This window comes from Nicotiana sylvestris, chromosome 1 (assembly GCF_000393655.2).
Source record: "Nicotiana sylvestris chromosome 1, ASM39365v2, whole genome shotgun sequence".
Taxonomy (NCBI): Eukaryota; Viridiplantae; Streptophyta; class Magnoliopsida; order Solanales; family Solanaceae; genus Nicotiana; species Nicotiana sylvestris.
Genome location: NC_091057.1, coordinates 66,783,767 through 66,797,653, shown reverse-complemented (window position 1 = coordinate 66,797,653; position 13,887 = coordinate 66,783,767).

Genomic DNA, 13,887 nt, shown 5'->3' with positions numbered 1-13,887 from the left:
TGATAGAGTTTTCGTGTAACTCATATGAACTCGAATGTTACTTTTAATTTTACTTCCCATTCATTAGCCACGGTAGGTGACACTTTCCTTTGGAGTGCTTACAATGTTATTGTGAGACTGTTGTTATAAGACCATTTCCTCTTTAGGTCACTAAGTTTATGTTAAAGCCTTCTTCCTTATTTTCCTTAGCTTATCCTTTCATTGTAGTACATATGGAGGATCCTCTGACTCTTGTAAAGCTTTGAGCTTATTACATTGTATACTCAACGGACATTCTGATGTCCTTCTTTGCCTATACTTATCCGTAGTTACTTATCTCCATGCCCTTGTGCTTGCGGGGTTGCTTTTAAACTGACATTTTGATTGTCTTCCCAGTGGCACTCTCTTTTACTCCCGTAATACTTATACGTTACCTTTAACAATCCCAACTTCTATCTGAATATTTCATAAGTATTACAATGACATTGCTGTGAGGCTGAATTCACTATATTGGGTTTTACTATGTTTATCTTGTACGTTCTGCTAACTTGTCTGTAACCTCTTGTCTAGACATAACTAGGCTCTTCCTGAATCAACTACTAACTACTCGTTGGCCCATTCTCATATCCATATCCCACGTTATCATTCTTGGATTATTTCCTTTGTCTTAACTTATCTCTCGCATTGGCTCCTTATTTATCAATAACATCACGGGTAGGAACCCTTACTTCCTTTCCTTGACGTCGTGTTTGCACAATGTTCTGGAATCGTAGCATATATGTGGGATTTTAATAAGTACAATCTCATCCCTTATTCATCATTTTTATCGCATTCTTCCTTTACCATTCCATAGCTACTAGGACCACTTAATTCTAACTTAATGCCACAACACTCCATATTCCCCCCTTTAGGGGAGTACTAAGAGTTAGACCTGTGATGATCTCTCTATAGATGTTTTACCTCTTTATCTTTGGCGTCTTTTCACATCATCGATGACCCTTACTCGCCTTGCGGTAATCCTTCTATACTAAGGATAACAAAATTCCTTACTTATGAGGTGACGCTTAGTGTAACTGGTGCACATAATCCCTTAAGCTTAACTTTGCTCACATTGCTTGCTTTAGGAAAGCGTCTTTCTGAATGACCATTCTCTGAATTTCTCATGAATATTCTTCTATTGTCCATTCAATTATTGCCAGAATGCAATCTGAAATTTTTATGATGCCGACCATTATCAAATCATTCAGTCCCAAATTCATATTTAGTTTATCTTGTTCACCAACCTCTACTGATTTCTATTAGTATGAGGACTAGCTTTTCCTTTTGGTAATCACATTAGAGTCATGAACTTATTTCTCTAAATGAGGATATTACTTTATGACCTATATTCTTTTGTTGTCTCAAGGTCTGTCACCTCTTGGCTTTTCCTTCACTTGACTATAGACTCTGTAATACATTTATCTTTTTGATCTACCATTGTTATCCATGTATCATATCTTACTAATAATGCTTCATCAACTCTCTTCTTATTTCCCGTTAATATATATGTCTATCACTTTATTCTGAAAATTTTAACAAAACACTCTTTTGCTATTAGCTCCCCTTTCCTCTGTCCAATGGCTCTTCGTGTTGCTTATCGTTCTCGCTCTACTAGGGACGCAAGCCACCCTAAGGTAATATTTTTCCCTTTTAGGCTTTCCAGTGCCTATCGTTTTAGTACTCATATCTAGTTATACAATTTCAGAGTGCACAATCTGGTTGTCTCACAAGGAGATATATTAAAATATTTGCAATATCCTTTGGAAATGTCAACTAATGCAAACAATCCATCCACCATTTTAGGTTACTCTAACCCCAGTCGGATCCTGATATTTTGTCCTTCTCTTAAACCGTGTTTGTTAGCTCACATAGGGCATAACTTTGATCGGTGTGGCCAATTGTACATACCTCTGTTACTGTTGAAGGTAACTCATAATGCATATATCTCTCTTCCTGAATGGTAAATAATGATAATCTTCATTAACTGGGTACCTCGTACCCTTCTTCTTCTTGCTTCTTTTACTTGTTGAAATTTATATCTATCTTCTTAATCTCCCATTTCCTTTCACCATAGGGGTGGATAGATATTCTTGCCTTGAGGCTCCTTATCAAGAAGCTTACATCTCTTAGTACACACACGTTCTACTGAAGACCTCACATTTATCCATCATAGGAATGATGCAAACTCGAGTTCCTCTAACTCCACTCTTTCACAACTATATCTCTTACCAGCTGTCTTTCTGGATGTCGGTATCGTTGTATTACAAATTTAATAGAATTTAGGAATCAGAATTCTTACAAGTGAGCTCTACCACACGATCAAGAGTAAGAAGAAAGAGCGATAATCCTAAATGACCTATAGCCTCCTGCTTATAAGTGTGGTGCACGACACACCCATAAACAAGACTCTACTAGATACGGCTTATAGACTCCCTAGGACAGAACTGCTCTGATACTACTTTTGTCATGACCCAAACTAATAGGCCTCGACGGGCACCCGATATCTTACTCAACCAAGTACCAATGTAGCGTATCTTTTTGTAGCAAACTCTTATAGGTAAATGAGATGGATATACTCAATTTGATATACCGGCTTATACATATGACATACGGGTCTATAAGGCCGAAATAATAACTCGTACACTGAACATAGGCCGACAATGCCATACAATCTTTCATTTACATGACATATATCTACAATTCTCTTATAGTACATAAATGTCATAAGGCCGAGACAGGGCCCCGACATACCAATCAATACACATTTAAACCATACTGATCAAACAAGTAACTCCGAAGCAAATGGAGTACACCAACATCTTCTACTGAACTAATAGCTTATTTGGAGGGCTCTCGACCTGTCTATCGGGACCTGTGGGTATGAAATGCAGCGTCCCCAGGCAAAAAGGGACGTCAGTACGAATAATGTACTGAGTATGTAAGGCACATAAATAAGTATATAACAGACATGGAGGAAATATAGAGTAAATGACTCCACCTGTAAGTCTGAATAACTTTCTTAATCATGAAATAATTATAGTATCATGCATATGTGTATGAATGTCATGTCGTGCATAGGTATATGTTTCATAACATCATCAGCCTCTAAGGGCTTCCCATTATATCATCTTGGCCACTGTGGGTAAAACCATCAATGTATACCAGCTGATTAGGTGGTGGTTGTCGCACCTCCTTTTTACCGCGCCCGCGGGGCGCGTGGGGAGTTTTCTCCAATTGAAGGATAGTCGAAACGGGATTTTTTAATTATTTCAGAGTCGCCACCTGGGAATTTTAAGGCGTCCCAAGTCACCGGTTCTAATCCCTGAATCGAGGAGAATATGACTCTGTTTGTTATTTTGCGAACCAGAAATCCTGAGTAAGGAATTCTGTTAATCCGGAAGAAGGTGTTAGGCATTTCCGAATTCCGTGGTTCTAGCACGGTCGCTTAACTGCCTTTATTCTTGGCTCAATTATCTTGATTTTACTAAATACGTTTTTATTGCATGATTTTATTATCGCTTTTACTTATTGTTTACAATTATATAAACGAATTACGCGTACGTATATTCGTATTATATACCTTTTATAATTACCGGGGATCGTGCCACGCGTACGTGTACACAATAAAATTTGACCATATTATTTCCTTTATTACAAATTCATATGTGCGTGATTTAAAATAAAATTATGAACGTCATCACCCTTATATTTAGACAATGAACTGCATGTCTCGTGTTATATGAAATTATTTTAATATCCTTGGAAAAATCCTTTTCTTAAATATTCGCTCGAAATTGCGCGTACGCATAATCCGAATTTGCTTTTTGAAAAAAAATATAATCAGGGTACGCGAACGCATCCCTAATCACGCAAAATATTTGTAATGGTATTATGGATTTTCCACAAATTGTTTATTATATTCATACATTTTTTATGTGAAAATCATGAGAACTCCCATTTTAGAGACCTTTAAATTCTTTGAAAAGAATTTACAATCTATTAAATATTTCCAGCCGATTATATTTCTACATATGAATTATATTCTTCCGATCCATTCAAAGAATTAGGAGTAAAATAATCAAAGTATGATTAAGAATACCATTTTTTTTCGTAAATACAATATATATGTACACCCAAAAATGTATTGCATATAAAACTAAAAATGATTTATAAATGGAATATATTTGAAGAATTTTCATTATTTTGATTTAATACAAATTCTATTTCTGCTTACCATTGATATAAAATATTGCAGTTCGTGTTTATACATCTCATCTCATTCTCATATATTTATTTTTAATCTAATAGGAGAAATTATTTTAATTAATTTGTTTACGGTGGTAGATAAGCATCAAGTTGATAAGAAAGGGAATTATTATGCAAATTGATTCAATAATATTACCTTACATGCAACCTAACTGTATGTTGTAAACATCGTAACAAACTATATTATATCACCTTTCGCCAATGGTTATACACACATCTATAAAAATACCACCAATACCATCTTAACCTTATCTAACAACAGAAGTTAGTAATGTAGCTTCTTGATATTTCTACATTATTCTTTACTTAGCTAGCAACACTATAAAATTTAAATAATGGCCAACTTTACGCCATGTTTCCTACCTTGACAGTTCAAATATGACTAAATTAATGAGATTTCGGAATGGCTAACATTATTACAAAAGCTTTATACGAATTTCAAAATAAGACAATTAACTCATAGCTATCAAATTGAATTAACATGAAACAAAAAATGAAATTTAAACTAATGAACTTGGACAAATGGAAAACAGAATTGCAATTCAAACTTCATTGATTTGTCATGCTGAATCTCTTTCCAACATAGAATTTAAAAGATAAGTACCTGGAAATGAAGGTAGAAGAAGTAAATTTCAGCAGTTGCAGCAGTAACAAAATACTGGTGGAATATCAATACTTCCACAGATTTAAAGAGGATTCAGATTTTAACTGAACAATGGAATCAAATAAATTTGAACAGATTCAACGAAAGAACAATATTTCAGATTTCAGTTTCTTTTCTGTTTCAAATTCCCATTTCTGATTTTTCTGCTTGATTTTCTGCTTGATTTTCCACACTCAAATTTATCCTTTCCCTCTCTAAAAAAAAACTCTCACTGAAGACTGGTAGTCCTAAAATCTTTGTCTGAAAACTGATTTCTCTTTCTCTCCAATTCCTTCTTGAAATCTGATCTTTTCTTCTAAATCAGATTTTTCTTTCTCTCTTTCCTTTCTGTCTGAAAGCTCCCCTTTTTTTCTCTCCTTTTAAAATCTGATCCCTCCTCAAATTTCCAGTCCCTGTACTTATACAGGTCTGGTCCTATATCCTTTAGTGCTTCTTGTACCCTCTTCTTCTTTTAAAATCAAAAAGTTCCATTAAAAACTGCTTTTGAATAATTTAAATGATCCTATCCTGATTTTAAGCAGCCCCATTATCCCTTGTTTCCCATTATCACTTTAAATAATAGCCAATAACTGTCCACTTTCAGCCCATTGTGCTATCATATTGCCCTCACTATTCTGTCCCAGAAATACCCTCAGAAATCCTACTGTGATTGCTATTATTACTGCTGTCAAACTTAAAATCTAACAATACAGATTTTTAAAATCTGTTCAAACCTGATTGTTAATCTGATTTAAGACAGCTACAACCAATCCTAAAGTTTTGGACTGAATCCTAACTAAGAATGTAACCTTCTAACACAATTACATCTAATCAACATTTGTAAACTTGAATTCAAAAATAACATTACAACACTATTATACTGAATTCAGCCTAATAATTCAACTGCATTTCAACATTGGACTAAAATCAAACACACACAGGAGCATTGTCAATATACTGACAATGCCCTGTTCAGAAAATAACATATACACAACATTCATTTGAATTTACTGATTTGCAAACAAACATGATTTAATTGACGAGTATTAATCAGTTGACTATTTACAACATTTGTCCATAATTAGTCTAAAACAAAAGAAACAGACTGTTTCAATCAGCATTTTCAGAAATGAGAATTCATAATATAACTAATCGACGAACTTAGTCGAGTTGATTACTCACATTGTAAATAATCACAACCAACAGAAACAGTTTCATATTTTGATCATATAGACGGGTATGAGACAAAAATGACAGAATTAAATCAAACAAAAATATAAAAAATTAACAGGCTATTAAAACAAACAAAATACATGCAGAATACAAAAGAAATAGAAAAGTACCTCTGAATCTTTCAATTTTAACCGGACTCGAACTCAACTTGGATTTGGACTTTGTTTGAAATCAAACAGACCTTAGTCGAAGTATTTTCCACTGAAAATACTTTGACTAAGGTCGATTAAACCTCAATCTTTATTTAATTTGGGCAGAATCCAAAAGTCTGGTATTTCTAGGGTTCCTGAAGGTTCGATTTGGGACTTAACTATTTCTGGTCAGATTCGAGGGGAACCAAATACGACACAAGGGTGAGGGAAGCCTAGGGGTCATTTGGTGTTAGTTTAGAACAAATCTGGGTAAGTCCTTATTTGCTTCGAAGCTTCAAAAGAAGATTCGAAGAGTTCTGAGAGGATTCGAACCAAACAAACAACAGATCCATACCTAGGGTGGTTAGGGGAAGCTATGGTGTCGATTTGGGGCTGTTAGGTTTAGATCTGAGTTTGGCTCGAATCTTCAAATGAAAATTCGAGAACCTTCAGGAAGATTCGAGCCAAGAGGCTAACATATTCGGATAGAGGGTGTTCAGGGGGTTCTGGGGTGTTAAGGTGGTGACCTGCGGCGTTGATGCCGCCGGGTTTCAGGCGATGGGATCCTAGGGCGGCTAGGGTTAGGGGTGGGTTTCGGAAGATGATGATGAACAGTGGAGAGGGGGGTGTTAAGTTAGGGGGCCGGGGTAGGGGTTTGGGCTTATATAGGGACGGGGTGGGTTGATGCTGACCGTTAGATCTAGTAGGATGAAAGGTCAGGATTTATCCACTTAACCAAACGATGTCGTTTGGTTTAAGCTGGGGGGATGGGTTGAACCGGGTATCGGATCGGGTAATGATTACGGGTTAGGTTCATGGGATCTCAGCCGTTGGTTGGCTTTGATCCAACGGTCACTAATAAGCTACGACCAAACGCTGTCTTTTTGACTCATTTGAATAAGACCGGATCTGGGCTGCCTGGATTGGGCTGAGGGGGGTAACTTGGTTTTGGGCCTGGATTTTAATCCAGGTCCGATATTTTTTCTTATTTTTCAATTTATTTCATTTTTCTAATTTAAATTTCTAATTTTAATTATAAAACAATTTTAACTTCTAAACAATATTAATCACTTCATAACAACTATTCAACATACAGATAAAACATTAATCACACAGTGGAATATTAAAAATAGAACAAAAATGCATATTTTTTGTGATTTTATTTTGAATCAATGCATAATTAAATCCTAGATATGCATGCAACATATATTTTTATTTTTATTTTCATTTTGTTATGACAAAGTAAACATTTACGGACATAAAACAAATATTTAACAAACATCACGCAAATTCAAAATTGCACACCAAAGAAAAATCATTTTATTTTTGAATTTTTTGGGAGTAATTCTCATATTGGGCAAAAATCACGTGCTTACAGCTGCCCCTCTTTGCCCGAAGACACGAAGGGTTTTCGTGCAAAGATAAAGCGAGCGATTTTTTGCCCATCCGAGTACTCCGTGTGAAGCATTTTTTGAAAAAGATTTGACCGAACCTTTGCTTCAAAGGTTTCCTACATATCCTGGGCTAAACAGGAATCAGGTCAATGTAGTTCGGGAAGTTTTGGTAGCTGGGACTACCGTGGGACTGTGATGTTACTGCTGCTTCGTGCTGTTTTTACTGCTTGCTGACCTCCTTATTACACCTTACTTCCAAGGTAATACAAAAAAGCTAAACTAGACTATGGTACATGAATTAGAAAATCATATCTAGATCATGCCCTTGCGTTTCTAGTTGTCTTGATATCTTGGTGACTCTTGGGCATTTGGCTTATTCCGTTTTCCTTTTCATTGTGTCCCGTATTTTCTTCATCTGTTTGGGACTCTTGTTGTTTCTTGCTGGGGATTTTGTTGGACTCCTCTGCTTTATTGACTCTAAATGTGCTCCTTTCTCATATGAGCGGGCTTTTGATTTCAACACTTCAATTGCGTTCCCTTGTTCTCCAGGTGGGTGCCTGACTGCGGATTCATCCTCATTCTCCAGGTGGACGCCTGACTTCTTCAATTCTTTGTCCTCGTTCTCCAGGTCGACGCCTGACTTCTTCAATTCTTATTCCTCATTCTCCAGGTGGACGCCTGACTTCTTTAGTTCTTCATCCTCATTCTCCAGGTGGACGCATGATTTCTTCTTTTCTCATCCTCATTCTCCAGGTGGACGCCTGATTCCTTTAATTCTCATCCTCATTCTCCAGGTGGACGCCTGACTTCTTTTAATTCTTCATCCTCGTTCTCCAGGTGGACGCCTGACTTCTTCTTTTCTCATCCTCATTCTCCAGGTGGACGCCTGATTTCTTCTTTTTTCATCCTCATTCTCCAGGTGGACGCCTGACTTCTTTAATTCTTATCCTCATTCTCCAGGTGGACGCCTGACTTCTTCAATTCTCATCCTCATTCTCCAGGTGGACGCCTGATTTCTTCTTCAATTCTCATCCTCATTTTCCAGGTGGACGCCTGATTTCTTTAATTCTTATCCTCATTCTCCAGGTGGATGCCTGACTTCTTTAATTCTTCATCCTCATTCTCCAGGTGGACGCCTGACTTCTTTAATTCTCATCCTCATTCTCCAGGTGGACGCCTGATTTCTTTAACTTTCATCCTCATTCTCCAGGTGGACGCCTGACTTCTTTAATTCTTCATCCTCATTCTCCAGGTGGACGCCTTATTTCTTCTTCAATTCTCATCCTCATTTTCCAGGTGGACGCCTGATTTCTTTAATTCTTATCCTCATTCTCCAGGTGGACGCCTGACTTCTTTAATTCTCCATCCTCATTCTCCAGGTGGACACCTGACTTCTTTAATTCTCATCCTCATTCTCCAGGTGGACGCCTGATTTCTTTAACTTTCATCCTCATTCTATAGGTGGACGCCTGATTTCTTTTCTTTTCGTCCTCATTCTCCAGGTGGACGCCTAACTTCTTTAACTCTTATCCTCATTCTCCAGGTGGACGCCTAACTTCTTCTTCAATTCTCATCCTCATTTTCCAGGTGGACGCCTGATTTCTTTAATTCTTATCCTCATTCTCCAGGTGGACGCCTGACTTCTTTAACTTTCATCCTCATTCTCCAGGTGGACGCTTGACTTCTTTAATTCTTCATCTTCATTCTCCAGGTGGACGCCTGATTTCTTCTTCAATTCTCATCCTCATTTTCCAGGTGGACGCCTGATTTCTTTAATTCTTATCCTCATTCTCCAGGTGGACGCTTGACTTCTTTAATTCTTCATCCTCATTCTCCAGGTGGACACCTGATTTCTTTAACTTTCATCCTCATTCTACAGGTGGACGCCTGATTTCTTTTCTTTTCGTCCTCATTCTCCAGGTGGACGCCTGACTTCTTTAACTCTTATCCTCATTCTCCAGGTGGACGCCTGACTTCTTCAATTTTCTTTGTCCTCATTCTCCAGGTGGACGCCTGACACAAATGTTGTTTTTGCCCCTGTTTTAAATCAAAGAAAACTTCGTTAGTTTAAAGCAGGGTGGTTAACTGGGGTATTCTTGCCGATGGTGGGGCTTCTTCTTCGTCTTGTTTTATTGCCTTGGAATGGTTGAAAAAGACTGTTTTGTCTTTGTAGTTGATCCTTGACTATAGGATTCCCCTCTGTATGTTTTCCTTCAAACCCTTTTAACTGTAATCATATGTCCCTCCTGACATTGCTGATCCACTTTTGATTTCACTTTTCTTCCTCCCATATCTTATTATTTTTATCTCCCACCTTTCATGGCCGTATTTTTCATCATGTAATCCTGAATCTTGGTAGTACACCTTGACATTTCTTCTTATTTGTTTGGAATAAAACTTATCTCAAAGCTTTAGAAAAGTAAGATTATTAGTGACGAAACGCGCTGATTTAGACAATTATAGAATGAAAAGAAAAATCCAAATTTGGATGACTGTTTGAGAAAGAATAAAAGACTTATCTGATTGGAGTCACTGGCGCCAATGATCAAGGTATGCATTTTGGATTAATCAACCCAGTCTTTAATCAATTTCCTTTTAATTGTCTCATTTTTGTTTTCCCCAAAATTTCCGTAATACATCTTCATTTTTCATTTTACAGACCTGTTGGACTTGTAATATCTCAAAGAGTTCTCACCGACAAACCTTCCTTATTTGTTCATTTCTCACTTCCTTTTCGCCCTATGGTGCCTACGAAGGTTTTCACCAATAAGACTCTCTCATTTTACTTTTCTCTCAACTTCCGTCGCCTTATGGTGCCTGTGTGGGTTTTCACCTATAAGACTCTCTCATTTTACTTTTCTCTCAACTTCCGTCGCCTTATGGTGCCCGTGTGGGTTTTCACCTATAAGACTCTCTCATTTTTACTTTCTTTTCTTGTTTGTACCAGAGTGTTATGAACCATCTTCATTTGCTTGTCTCAGCATTTTTCTAAGATTGATCGAAAGGTCTTTTTGGTATGGGGTTAGAAATGGAAAAGGTATTAAAAGCTAAATAGCTTTGGTATGGGTTTAAAATTACAACTCTTGGAATCTTTTCTTATTTCCAATACAATTCCTGCCCCAGTTTCTTGATTGGGGTCTCTTAATGTTTCTTTTCGTGCACATTATGTATATTGTGCACCCTATGACCGAGCCATGAGGCGCCTACGTATCCTTCTTTGAGGAATCAGGTCAAACGTAGTTCGCTAAATAATAGTGATTTTTTTTTCATATTTGATTTTCATTGATTCCAAGAGAGGGTAAGAAAGAAGCAAATATGGCTCGAAGGGGAAGCAAATGGTATAGTGTTTGGATAGCAGAATAAATTGCCTTTGTCATTCCAATCTTCGAAATAATGCTAAATACAAACATTCAAAAAGTTATGCATAATATCTCTTTACCGCGTCAGAATTGATCGCCATGTCTATGCATTTGCCTTCAATATCTGTTAAGCATAGTGCACCATTCGATAATACTCTGGTCACAATGAATGGTCCTTGCCAATTCGGGGCAAATTTGCCTTTTGCCTCAACCTGATGTGGAAGAATACGTTTCAGCACATGTTGACCCACTTCGAACTTCCGTGGACGCACCTTTTTATTGTATGCTCTTGCTATTCTTCTTTGATATAATTGACCATGACATACTGCGGCCAATCATTTTTCATCAATCAAGTTTAACTGTTCTAGACGGGTTTTGACCCATTCATTATCATCAATCTTTGCTTCGACGATGATCCGAAGGGAAGGAATCTCAACTTCTGCAGGAATTACTGCTTCAGTGCCATATACCAACAAATAAGGAGTTGCTCCTACTGAAGTGCGAACAGTAGTGCGGTATCCCAATAATGCAAATGGTAATTTTTCATGCCATTGTCTTGAACCTTCTACCATTTTCCGAAGTATCTTCTTTATGTTTTTGTTGGCTGCCTCGACTGCTCCATTCGCCTTGGGCCGATATGGGGTAGAGTTGCGATGTGTAATCTTAAACTGTTGACATACTTCCTTCATTAAGTTGCTGTTAAGATTAGCACCGTTATCTGTGATGATCACCTTTGGGATTCCGAATCGACATATGATATTTGAGTGGACAAAATCGACCACAGCTTTCTTGGTCACCGATTTGAATGTCTTGGCCTCAACCCATTTGGTAAAATAATCAATGGCTACCAGAATGAACCTGTGCCCATTGGATGCTGCCGGCTCAATTGGTCCAATCACATCCATGCCCCAGGCAACGAAGGGCCATGGTGCCGACATTGTGTGCAACTCGGATGGTGGAGAATGAATCAAATCTCCGTGTATCTGGCATTGATGACACTTGCGCACAAAACTGATACAATCTCGCTCCATGGTAAGCCAATAGTAACCAGCTCGGAGGATTTTCTTTGCCAACACATATCCGCTCATGTGGGGTCCGCAAACTCCCGAATGTACTTCAGACATGACAGCTGTAGCTTGTCTGGCATCTATGCATCTTAATAATCCAAGATCTGGTGTTCTTTTATACAAAACTCCTCCGCTTAAGAAGAATCCATTTGCCAATCGCCTAATGGTCCTCTTTTGATCTCCTGTGGCTTGTGCGGGATATATCCCCATCCTGATATACTCCTTGATGTCGTGGAACCATGGTTCACCATCAAATTCTTCTTCAACCATATTGCAATAAGCGTGCTGATCGTGGACTCGAATATGTAGGGGATCCACATAAGCTTTGTCTGGATGGTGCAACATTGATGCCAAAGTAGCCAATGCATCGGCAACCTCATTACGAATCCTTGGAATATGCTGGAATTCCACTGATTGAAACCGCTGACAAAGATCATGTAGACATTGTCGGTATGGTATGAGCTTCAAGTCTCGGGTTTCCCATTCTCCTTGAATTTGATGTACCAAAAGATCTGAATCTCCCATGACTAAGATTTCTCGGATACCCATGTCTGCGGCTAGCCTTAATCCCAAAATACAAGCTTCATATTCAGCCATATTATTGGTGCAATAAAATCGCAGTTGAGCCGTAACAGGATAGTGATGCCCTGTTTCAGAGATGATTACAGCTCCTATCCCGACTCCTTTCATGTTAGCGGCTCCATCAAAGAAAAGTTTCCAGCCAGGTTTTTCAATTCGCTCCACCTCGTCGATGTGCATTATTTCTTCATCAGGAAAGTAGGTTTTCAATGGCTCGTACTCCTCATCGACCGGATTTTCGGCTAAATGATCGGCTAGTGCTTGGGCCTTCATTGCAGTTCGAGTCACATAGATGATGTCAAATTCTGTGAGCAATATCTGCCACTTTGCAAGTCTTCCCGTTGGCATAGGCTTTTGAAAAATATATTTCAATGGATTCCAGACGAGAAATGAGGTAAGTAGTGTAGGATGACAAGTAGTGTTTCAATTTTTGAGCTACCCAAGTCAGGGCGCAACATGTCTTCTCCAGATGAGTATACTTAACCTCATAAGCTGTGAATTTCTTGCTAAGGTAGTAGATGGCCTGTTCTTTTCTGCCAGTGAGGTCATGTTGCCCCAATACACAACCAAATGAATTTTCCAAGACCGTCAAGTAAAGAATCAAAGGTCTTCCTGGCTCTGGCGGGACCAACACGGGTGGGTTTGACAAGTACCCTTTTATTTTGTCGAACGCTTCTTGACACTCATCGGTCCATTTGACCGCAGCATCCTTTTTCAACAATTTGAAAATTGGCTCACAAGTTGTTGTGAGCTGAGCAATAAACCTGCTGATGTAATTTAACCTTCCCAACAAACTCATTACTTCAGTTTTGTTTCTTGGAGGTGGCAATTCTTGGATGGCTTTGATTTTTGATGGGTCTAGCTCGATGCCTCGCCGACTGACTATGAATCCCAGTAACTTTCCAGATGGAACTCCAAATGCGCATTTGGCAGGGTTAAGCTTGAGGTTGTACCTGCGAAGTCTTAAGAAGAATTTCCTTAAGTCCCCAACATGGTCAGATTGATGCTTTGATTTTATGATCACATCATCCACGTATACCTCAATCTCTTTGTGTATCATATCATGAAACACTGTGGTCATCGCTCTCATGTAGGTTGCTCCGGCGTTCTTCAAACCGAATGGCATTACCCGATAGCAATAAGTTCCCCATGGTGTGATGAATGTCGTCTTTTCTGCATCTTCTTCATCCATTAGAA